The sequence below is a fragment of the Triticum aestivum genome, chromosome 4A (assembly GCF_018294505.1).
Source record: "Triticum aestivum cultivar Chinese Spring chromosome 4A, IWGSC CS RefSeq v2.1, whole genome shotgun sequence".
Lineage (NCBI taxonomy): Eukaryota > Viridiplantae > Streptophyta > Magnoliopsida > Poales > Poaceae > Triticum > Triticum aestivum.
In genome coordinates this window covers 224,694,523-224,706,128 of record NC_057803.1, presented here as the reverse complement: position 1 = coordinate 224,706,128, position 11,606 = coordinate 224,694,523, and positions in this window count along the sequence as shown.

Genomic DNA, 11,606 nt, shown 5'->3' with positions numbered 1-11,606 from the left:
AAGCTTAATCTGCAAGTTGTTCCTCAAGGTTTCCTCGCCAACCTTCAAGTCTCTCCTACCTTAGAAGACCAGATTCGCCAAGCCCAGCTTCTTGATGCTATGGTGAAAAAGGTGAAGATTGGGATTGCCAAGAGTCAGTCCAAGTACAAGTGCTACCGCCTTGATGACAAGGACACTCTCTTCTTCGAGGATCGTATTGTTGTACCCAAAGGTGACCTCCGTAAAGTGATCATGAACGAGGCTCACAATTCTCTCCTCTCCATCCACCCTGGGAGCACGAAGATGTATCAGGACCTTAAGCAAGCTTATTGGTGGACTCGAATGAAGCGCGAGATCGCTCAATTCGTGAATGAATGTGATGTCTGCAGAAGAGTGAAGGCAGAACACCAAAGGCCAGCAGGTCTCCTCCAACCTCTTGCCATTCCAGAATGGAAGTTTGACCACATTGAGATGGACTTCGTGACTGGGTTTCCAAAGTCCAAGCGTGGCAATGATGCTATATTTGTTGTCATCGACAAACTCACCAAAGTGGCTCATTTTCTGCCTATCAAAGAGTCGATCACTGCAGCTCAATTGGCGGAACTCTATACCTCTCGCATTGTCTCTCTGCACGGTATTCCTCAAGTGATCTCTTCAGACCGTGGCAACATCTTTACCTCGAAGTTTTGGGATTCTTTTCAGAAGGCCATGGGCACTAACATCCGCTTCAGCACAGCTTTCCATCCTCAAACAAGCGGTCAAGTCGAGCGTGTCAACCAGATTCTTGAAGATATGCTCAGGGCTTGTGTGATCTCCTTCGGCATGAAGTGGGAGGATTGTCTTCCTTATGCTGAATTCTCCTACAACAACAATTTTCAAGCAAGTTCGGGCAAGGCCCCTTTTGAAATTCTGTATGGCAGGAAGTGCCGTACCCCTCTCAACTGGTCTGAAACCGGTGAACATCAGCTTTTGGGTAATGACTTAATTACAAAAGCAGAAGAAATGTGCAAAGTCATTCGTGATAACCTCAAAGCAGCCCAATCCCGCCAGAAGAGCTACTATGATAGTAAGCACCGTGATTTGGCTTTCGAGATCGGAGATCATGTTTACCTCCGCGTCTCTCCTATGAAAGGTACTCGTCGCTTCGGTATCAAAGGGAAGCTTGCCCCTAGATACGTGGGACCTTTCAAGATTGTCAGCAAGAGAGGAGACATCGCCTATCAACTCGAGCTTCCTTCAAACTTTGCAAATGTTCACGACGTGTTCCATGTCTCTCAGCTTCGAAAGTGCTTCAAGACTCCTGACCGCACCGTCAACTTCGAGGACATTGAGCTCCAAGAAGATCTCTCTTATCGTGAGCACCCAGTTGCTATTCTTGAAGAGACTGAACGCAAGACTCGCAACAAGTCAATCAAATTTCTCAAAGTCAAGTGGTCACACCATTCCGACCGTGAAGCTACCTGGGAATGCGAAGATCACCTCCATTCTGAGTACCCGGTGTTCTTTCAGTCCTAGATCTCGGGACGAGATCCTTTCGTAGTGGTGGAGTGTTGTAACACCCCGGATGTAAAATTCCCTATTTGTACTCCAACTCTTGCCGTTTCCGGCGTTAAGTTAATTTATTTTCTCGGGTTCGGGTCTTTGTCTCCGTGTGTTGTTGTCGTTGTCATTCATCTCATATCATGTTATCATGTGCATTGCATTGACATACGTGTTCATCTCATGCATTCGAGCATTTTCCCCGTTGTCTGTTTTGCATTCCGGCGCTTCGTTCTCCTCCGGTGGTCTTTTCTAGCTTTCTTTCGTGTGTGGGGATTAAAAATTTCCGGATTGGACCGAGACTTGCCAAGCGGCCTTGGTTTACTACCGGTAGACCGCCTGTCAAGTTTCGTACCATTTGGACTTCGTTTGATACTCCAACCGTTATCTGAGAGACCGAAAAGGCCTCGTGTGTGTTGCAGCCCAACACCCCTCCAATTTGGCCCAAAACCCACCAAATTCTGCTCCATGTCCTATAGCGTTCGATCACGATCGCGTGGCCAAAAACCGCACCTCATTTGGACTCTCCTAGCTCCCTCTAGGCCTATATATACACCCCCATTTTAAATTCGCGGATCCTCTCCCCCCTAACCCTAAAAAAATCCCAGATCCGCCGCTCCGGACGTGTCCGGGCGGAGCCGGACAACGTCCGCCGCCACCGCCAGCCACTCCACGCCCGCTACCTGTCAGCTCGCCGCCGCCTCCCACTTCCGGCCCGGGAGGCCCGAGCCGGGCCCCCGAGGCCCACGCGCGCCCCGCCGCCTGCCTCCTCAGTCCGCCGCCTGGCTCCGCGCCCCGCCGCCCGCCGCCACCTGCGCCGGCCGCCGCGCGCCACCGCGGGCCCCCACCGCCGCTGCCACGCGCCACCGCGGGCCCTCGCCGCCACCGCCGCAGCACGAGCCGCCGCCGCCACAGGAGGTCGCCGGCGACGCCCCGACTCCGGCCGGCCCTCCCTCCTCCTCCGGTGAGGAGCTCCGGCGAGAGCCTGGCCACCTCGGTTCGCGCGCCGCCCCGATCCAGATCTGTTTTCAGGGTTGACCTAATTTTTTTCTCTAAGTCCCAGAATTTTTAGTCCATATGCTCCTGTTCGCGGCTCCGTAACTTTGCATCCATAGCTCCGATTCATGCATATAGCATATCAAAATGTTCATCTCAGAGAGTACATCATTTCATTCCATTGCATCATTTTCATTTGAGCTAATCTTGATGCCCTAAATGATGTTAGAAGAGGGCTACTTGAGTTAATTGTCAGATCTGTTACTCCGTTTAGCACTTTTGTCATTTTTGCCATGATTAATGTGTGCATGATATGCCCGTGAGTTCTTCATATGTTTTGTTAAGGGTTTTGTCATATTTCCAGAGGTGCAACCCATGTATTTTTAGGATGTGTGTGGTGACTTGTGCAAGCTTGCAAAGTGGTGCACTTGCTAATTCTGTTTTCAGGGACTTGGTATTTTCACTAAGTCCTGGGATTGTTTATCTCATGATGCCATATGTTCATGTTGTTTCCTAGTGATCCGTGCCTCTTTTGAGGATGATCAGTAAGGGAGTTTTGTTAATATTGTAGTGCTCTATCCATCCATGTATTTGTTTGCAATTATGGAGCACCCTAGCTTGAGTCAATCGAGCTCTACTTTTTCTTCGTTGCGAATCTGGGCAGATCGTCAACTTGTTTGCGATTTTGCTGATGTTATTGTAGTTGATCCGTGCATGATATGCCATTGTTCTTGCCATGTCTAGCTTGGATTTTGTGCCTTCTTAAGGGATGTATGCTTGTCTTGCCATGACTTGCACCGTGGTGAGTGCATCGAGCTCGTAAAGATGCCTTCGTGAGTTATGTTTCAGCATGACCCAGTTTTCACTAAGTCTGAAAACTGATTATTTTTTGCTATGTTCGTGTGCTTGTTAGTATATTTTGTGATCCCTTTTGGCTCAAGGTCACTAATGGACTTTTGTTAAGCTTGTTGAGTAGCTCCATGCCATGTCTTTCTTTGTCATGTTTAGGTCCTATAGCATGTTGTTTTGTTGCTCCGAAGAGGGCTATATGATCTGAAATTCCAGACAAGTGTTAATTTCACTAAGTCTGAGATCTGTTTACCATTTGCGTTTTTGCCATGCTTGTTTGAACCTGTTAATGGATGAATTGGCCGTAGCCCAGTGCTAGACTTTTGTTAAGCATCTTGTGTGCATCCCTGCCATGTATTTTTTTGTCATGTTTGGGTGCTGTAGCATGTTCATCTCGTTGCATTTAGATGCCTACTTGCTGTAAATCGCAGACCGGTGTCATTTTTGAAACGCTTGCCATTTCCAAACCGTAACTCCGATTCCGGCGTTCTTTATATCGTTTTCAAGAGATTTCATCTCATCTTTCCAGCGGCACCTTTGGAATTCCAAGTTGAGGCCAGCTTCATGCATTTCCTGTCATATCTTGCATTTTGCATCCCGCATCGCATCCCGCATAGCATATCATCTTTGCATCGTGTTGTTTGAGTTTGCACGTGGTTGATTGTGTCCTTGTTGCTTGTTTGTCTTGTTTGGGTAGAGCCGGGAGACGAGTTCGCTAACGAGGAGCCCGTTGAGTTTGCTTTTGAGGATCCAGTCAACTCTGACAACTGTGCAGGCAAGATGAACCTACCCTCGAAATTAGTACTATCTTTGCTATGCTAGTTGCTCGCTCTTTTGCTGTGCCATTGCTACGATGCCTACCACTTGCTTGCAAGCCTCCCAAATTTCCATGTCAAACCTCTAACCCACCTTTGTCCTAGCAAACCGTTGATTGGCTATGTTACCGCTTTGCTCAGCCCCTCTTATAGCGTTGCTAGTTGCAGGTGAAGATTGGAGGCCGTTCCTTGTTGGAACATTTATTTACTTGTTGGGTATATCATTATATTGCCTTGTTATCTTAATGCATCTATATACTTGGTAAAGGGTGGAAGGCTCGGCCTCTCGCCTAGTGTTTTGTTCCACGCTTGCCGCCCTAGTTTCCGTCATATCGGTGTTATGTTCCCGGGTTTTGCGTTCCTTACGCGGTTGGGTTATAATGGGAACTCCTTGATAGTTCGCCTTGATTAAAGCTTTTCCAGCAATGCCCAACATTGGTCTTACCATTCGCCACCTAGCCTTTTCTTTCCCTTGGGTTCTGCAGACTCAAGGGTCATCTTATTTTAACCCCCCAGGCCAGTGCTCCTCTTAGTGTTGGTCCAACCGAGCGATGTCCGGGGCTACCAGGGGAAACTCTGGGCTGGCCTACCCGACGTCTTGCTCATCTGAGTGTGCCCTTAGAAAGAGATATGTGCAGCTCCTATCGGGATTTGTCGGCACATTCGGGAGGTGTTGCTGGTCTTGTTTTAACCTGTCGAAGTCTCTTGAGTTACCGAGATACCGAGTCTGATCGGAATGTCTTGGGAGGAGGTCTATTCCTTCGTTGACCGTGAGAGCTTGTCATGGGCTAAGTTGGGACTCCCCTGCAGGGATTGAACTTTAGAAAGCCGTGCCCGCGGTTATGGGCAGATGGGAATTTGTTAATGTTCGGTTGTAGACAACTTGAACCTTAATTTAATTAAAATGAATCAACTGAGTGTGTTACCGTGATGGCCTCTTCTCGGCAGAGTCCGGGAAGTGGACACGGTGTTGGAGTAATGTTTGCGCAGGTTGTTCTCTAGCTTCTCGCTCGTGCTTTGCCTCCTCTTCTCGCTCTCTTTTGCGGATAAGTTAGCCACCATAATTGCTAGTCGCTTGCTGCAGCTCCACTCATATTTTACCTTGCCTTACCTACAAGCTTGAATAGTCTTGATCGTGAGGGTGCGAGATTGCTGAGTCCCTGTGGCTCACAGATTACTATTACACCAGATGCAGGGCCTGATGATTCCGTTCCAGGAGACACGTATGAGCTCAAGTGGGAGTTCGACGAAGACTCTCAACGATACTATGTTTCCTTTCCCGGTGATCAGTAGTGGTGCCCAGTTGGGGGTGATTGGGACCGTGTCGCATGTTGGCTTCTCTTTTATTTTGGCGCCGTAGCCGGGCCATGAGTGTTTGGATGATGTAATGTTATTTATGTACTTGATTGGCATGGCGAGTGTAAGCCAACTATGTTATATCCCTTTTTATTATCATATTACATGGGATGTTGTGAAGATTGCCTAACTTGCGACATATGCCTTCAATGCGATTATGTCTTTAAGTCGTGCCTCGACACGTGGGAGCTATAGTCGCATCGAGGGTGTTACATGCATGCTTAGGTCCCATGCAAGAAATGGGAATGAATTTCAAACACCAGGGCACCGTTGATTGCCGGCAAAACATTGAGATGCCTGGTTTTTAAATTCTAGTAAATCCAAAACTCGTCTAAAATTCATGAAACTTGGCATGCTGTCATGGAGAGGAATCAACATGCCATGGTAAAAATTTTGTCCCATTTGGGGCAAGTTTGGGTATATGCTTCCCACAAACCGGAGCTTCTCACAACAAGCATGATGGTTTTTGGTAGGGAACGCCCCACCTTTGGGGATGGAATGATATACATTGCCTCTTATTGCTTTCAAATTTTTTTCTCGTGTCAGCATAGAACAACAGGAGTGTTGTGTGAATTTTTGTGAATTTTCGGGGTTCTTTTGGACATTTTTATGCATTATCTGAGTTTTTAATGCATTTATGTGCATAATTCAAATTTGAACTACATGTGCTGGCTCCAGTGCATATAAATTGGTTGAAAATCAAATTTGTGTCCTTGGGTGCATGCTTAGGTCCCATGCAAGAAATGGGAATGAATTTCAAACACCAGGTCACCGTTGATTGTCGGCAAAACATTGAGATGCCTGGTTTTTAAATTCTAGTAAATCCACAACTCGTCTGAAACTCATGAATCTTGGCATGCCATCATGGACCGACATCAACATGCCATGGTGAATTTTTTCTCCCATTTGGGGCCGGTTTGGGTATATGCTTCTCACAAACCGGAGCTTCTCACAACAAGCATGATGGTTTTCCGTAGGGAACGCCCCACCTTTGGGGACGAAATGATATCCATGGCCTCTTATTGCTTTCAATTTTTTTCTCGTGTCAACATAGAACAACAGGGGTGTTTTGTGTTTTTTGTGATTTTTCATAGTTCGTTTGGACATTTTTATGCATTATCTGAGTTTTCAATGCATTTATGCGCATAATTCAAATTTGAACTACATGTGCATGCTCCACTGCATATAAATTGGTTGAAAAATCAAATCCATGTCCTTGGGTGTATGCAAAAAATGGGAATGAATTTCAAACACTAGGGCATCGTTGATTGCAGGCAAACCATTGGGATGCCTGGCTTTTAAATTCTAGTAAATCTAAATCTCGTCTGAAATTCATGAAACTTGGCATGCTATCATGGAGCGACATCAACATGCCGCGGTAATTTTTTCCCATTTGGGGCAGGTTTGGGTATATGCTTCTCACACACCGGAGCTTGTCACAACAAGCATGATGGTTTTCGGTAGGGAACGCCCCTCCTTTGGGGACGAAATGATATCCATTGCGTCATATTGCTTTCAAATTTTTTTCTCGTGTCAACATAGAACAACAGGAGTGTTGTGTGATTTTTTTGTGATTTTTCGGGGTTCGTTTGGACATTTTTATGCATTATATGAATTTTCAATGCATTTTTGTGCACAATTCAAATTTGAACTACATGTGCATGCTCAAGTGCATATAAATTGGTTGAAAAATCAAGCGTGTCTTTGGGTGCATGCTTAGGTCCCATGCAAGAAATGGGAACAAATTTCGAACACGAGGGCACCGTCGATTGCAAGCAAAACATTGAGATGCCTGGTTTTTATATTCTAGTAAATCCAAAACTCGTCCAAAATTATGAAACTTGGCATGCTATCATGGAGCGGCATCAACATGCCGTGGTAAATTTTTTGTCCCATTTGGGGCAGGTTTTGGTATATGCTTCTCACAAACCAGAGCCTCTCACAACAAGCATGATGGTTTTTGGTAGGGAACGCCCCATCTTTGGGGACGAAACGATATCCATTGCCTCTTATTGCTTTCAATTTTTTTTCTCGTGTCAACATAGAACAACAGGAGTGTTGTGTGATTTTTTGTGATTTTTCGAGGTCCGTGTGGACATTTTTATGCATTATCTGAGTTTTCAATGCATTTTTGTGCATAATTCAAATTTGAACTACATGCGCATGCTCAAGTGCATATAAATTGGTTGAAAAATCAAATCTGTGTCCTTCAGTGCATGCTTAGGTCCCATGCAAGAAATGGGAATGAATTTCAAACACCAGGGCACCGTTGATTGCCGGCAAAACATTGAGATGCCTGGTTTTTAAATTCTACTAAATCCAAAACTCGTCTAAAATTCATGAAACTTGGCATGCTGTCATGGAGACGAATCTACATGCCATGGTAAAAATTTTGTCCCATTTGGGGCAGGTTTGGGTATATGCTTCTCACAAACCCGAGCTTCTCACAACAAGCATGATGGTTTTTGGTAGGGAACGCCCCACCTTTGGGGATGGAATGATATCCATTGCGTCTTATTGCTTTCAATTTTTTTTCTCGTGTCAGCATAGAACAATAAGAGTGTTGTGTGAATTTTTGTGATTTTTCGGGGTTCTTTTGGACATTTTTATTCATTATCTGAGTTTTTAATGCATTTATGTGCATAATTCAAATTTGAACTACATGCGCTGGCTCCAGTGCATATAAATTGGTTGAAAATCAAATCTGTGTCCTTGGGTGCATGCTTAGGTCCCATGCAAGAAATGGGAATGAATTTCAAACACCAGGGCACCGTTGATTGCCGGCAAAACATTGAGATGCCTGGCTTTTAAATTCTAGTAAATCCAAATCTCATCTGAAATTCATGAAACTTGGCATGCTATCATGGAGCGACATCAACATGTCGCGGTAATTTTTTCCCATTTGGGGCAGGTTTGGGTATATGCTTCTCACAAACCGGAGCTTCTCCCAACAATCATGATGGTTTTCGGTAGGGAACGCCCCTCCTTTGGGGACGGAATGATATCCATTGCCTCTTATTGCTTTCAAATTTTTTTCTCGTGTCAACATAGAACAAAAGGAGTGTTGTGTGATTTTTTTGTGATTTTTTGGGGTTCGTTTGGACATTTTTATGCATTATATGAATTTTCAATGCATTTTTGTGCACAATTCAAATTTGAACTACATGTGCATGCTCCAGTGCATATAAATTGGTTGAAAAATCAACCGTGTCCTTGGGTGCATGCTTAGGTCCCATGCAAGAAATGGGAACAAATTTCGAACACGTGGGCATCGTTGATGGCCAGCAAAACATTGAGATGCCTGGTTTTTATATTCTAGTAAATCCAAAACTCGTCCAAAATTATGAAACTTGGCATGCTATCATGGAGCGGCATCAACATGCCGTGGTAAACTTTTTGTCCCATTTGGGGCAGGTTTGGGTATATGCTTCTCACAAACCGGAGCCTCTCACAACAAGCATGATGGTTTTTGGTAGGGAACGCCCCATCTTTGGGGACGAAACGATATCCATTGCCTCTTATTGCTTTCAATTTTTTTTCTCGTGTCAACATAGAACAACAGGAGTGTTGTGTGATTTTTTTGTGAATTTTCGGGGTCCGTTTGGACATTTTTATGCATTATCTGAGTTTTCAATGCATTTTTGTGCATAATTCAAATTTGAACTACATGCGCATGCTCAAGTGCATATAAATTGGTTGAAAAATCAAATCTGTGTCCTTCAGTGCATGCTTAGGAACCATGCAAGAAATGGGAATGAATTTCAAACACCAGGGCACCGTTGATTGCCGGCAAAACATTGAGATGCCTGATTTTTAAATTCTAGTAAATCCAAAACTCGTCTAAAATTCATGAAACTTGGCATGCTATCATGGAGCGGAATCAACATGCCATGGTAAAATTTTTGTCCCATTTGGGGCAGGTTTGGGTATATGCTTCTCACGAACCGGAGCTTCTCACAACAAGCATGATGGTTTTTGGTAGTGAACGCCCCACCTTTGGGGATGGAATGATATCCATTGCCTCTTATTGCTTTCAATTTTTTTTTCTCGTGTCAACATAGAACAACAGGAGTGTTGTGTGAATTTTTGTGATTTGTCGGGGTTCTTTTGGACATTTTTATGCATTATCTGAGTTTTCAATGCATTTATGTGCATAATTCAAATTTGAACTACATGCGCTGGCTCCAGTGCATATAAATTGGTTGAAAAATCAAATATGTGTCCTTGGGTGCATGCTTAGGTCCCATGCAAGAAATGGGAATGAATTTCAAACACCAGGGCACCGTTGATTGCCGGCAAAACATTGAGATGCCTGGATTTTAAATTCTAATAAATACACAACTCGTCTGAAACTCATGAAACTTGGCATGCCATCATGGACCGGCATCAACATGCCATGGTGAATTTTTTCTCCCATTTGGGGCCGGTTTGGGTATATGCTTCTCACAAACCGGAGCTTCTCACAACAAGCATGATGGTTTTCCGTAGGGAACACCGCACCTTTGGGGACGAAACTATATCCATGGCCTCTTCTTGCTTTCAATTTTTTTCTCATGTCAACATAGAACAACAGGGGTGTTTTGTGATTTTTTGTGATTTTTCAGAGTATGTTTGGACATTTTTATGCATTATCTGAGTTTTCAATGCAGTCATGTGCATAATTCAAATTTGAACTACATGTGCATGCTCCAGTGCATATAAATTGGTTGAAAAATCAAATCTGTGTCCTTGGGTGTATGCAAAAAATGGGAATGAATTTCAAACACTAGGGCATCATTAATTGCAGGCAAACCATTGGGATGCCTGGCTTTTAAATTCTAGTAAATCCAAATCTCGTCTGAAATTCATGAAACTTGGCATGCTATCATGGAGCGACATCAACATGCCACGGTAATTTTTTCCCATTTGGGGGCAGGTTTGGGTATATGCTTCTCACAAACCGGAGCTTCTCACAACAAGCATGATGGTTTTTGGTAGGGAAGGCCCCATCTTTGGGGACGAAACGATATCCATTGCCTCTTATTGCTTTCAATTTTTTTTCTCGTGACAACATAGAACAACAGGAGTGTTGTGTGATTTTTTGTGATTTTTCGGGGTCCGTTTGGACATTTTTATGCATTATCTGAGCTTTCAATCCATTTTTGTGCATAATTCAAATTTGAACTACATGCGCATGCTCAAGTGCATATAAATTGGTTGAAAAAGCAAATTTGTGTCCTTTGGTGCATGCTTAGGTCCCATGCAAGAAATGGGAATGAATTTCAAACACCAAGGCACCATTGATTGCCGGCAAAACATTGAGATGCCTGGTTTTTAAATTCTAGTAAATCCAAAACTCGTCTAAAATTCATGAAACTTGGCATGCTATCATGGAGCGGCATCAACATGCCATGTTAATTTTTTTCCCATTTGGGGCAGGTTTGGGTATATGCTTCTCACAAACTGGAGCTTCTCACGACAAGCATGATTGTTTTCAGTGGGGAACGCGCCACCTTTGGGGACGGAATGATATCCATTGCCTCTTATTGCTTTAAATTTTTTTTCTCGTGTCAACATAGAACAACAGGAGTGTTGTGTGATTTTTTGTGATTTTTCAGGGTTCGTTTGGACATTTTTATGCATTATATGAGTTTTCAATGCATTTTTGTGCATAATTCAAATTTGAACTACATGCGCATGCTCCAGTGCAAATAAATTGGTTGAAAATCAAATCTGTGTCCTTGGGTGCATGCTTAGGTCCCATGCAAGAAATGGGAATGAATTTCAAACACCAGGGCACCGTTGATTGCCAGCAAAACATTGAGATGCCTGGTTTTTAAATTCTAGTAAATCGAAAACTCGTCCGAAATTATGAAACTTGGCATGCTATCATGGAGCGACATCAACATGCCGTGGTAAAAATTTTGTCCCATTTGGGGCATGTTTGGGTATATGCTTCTCACAAACCGGAGCCTCTCACAACAAGCATGATGGTTTTTGGTAGGGAACGTCCCATCTTTGGGGACGAAACGATATCCATTGCCTCTTATTGCTTTCAATTTTTTTCTCATGTCAACATAGAACAACAGGAGT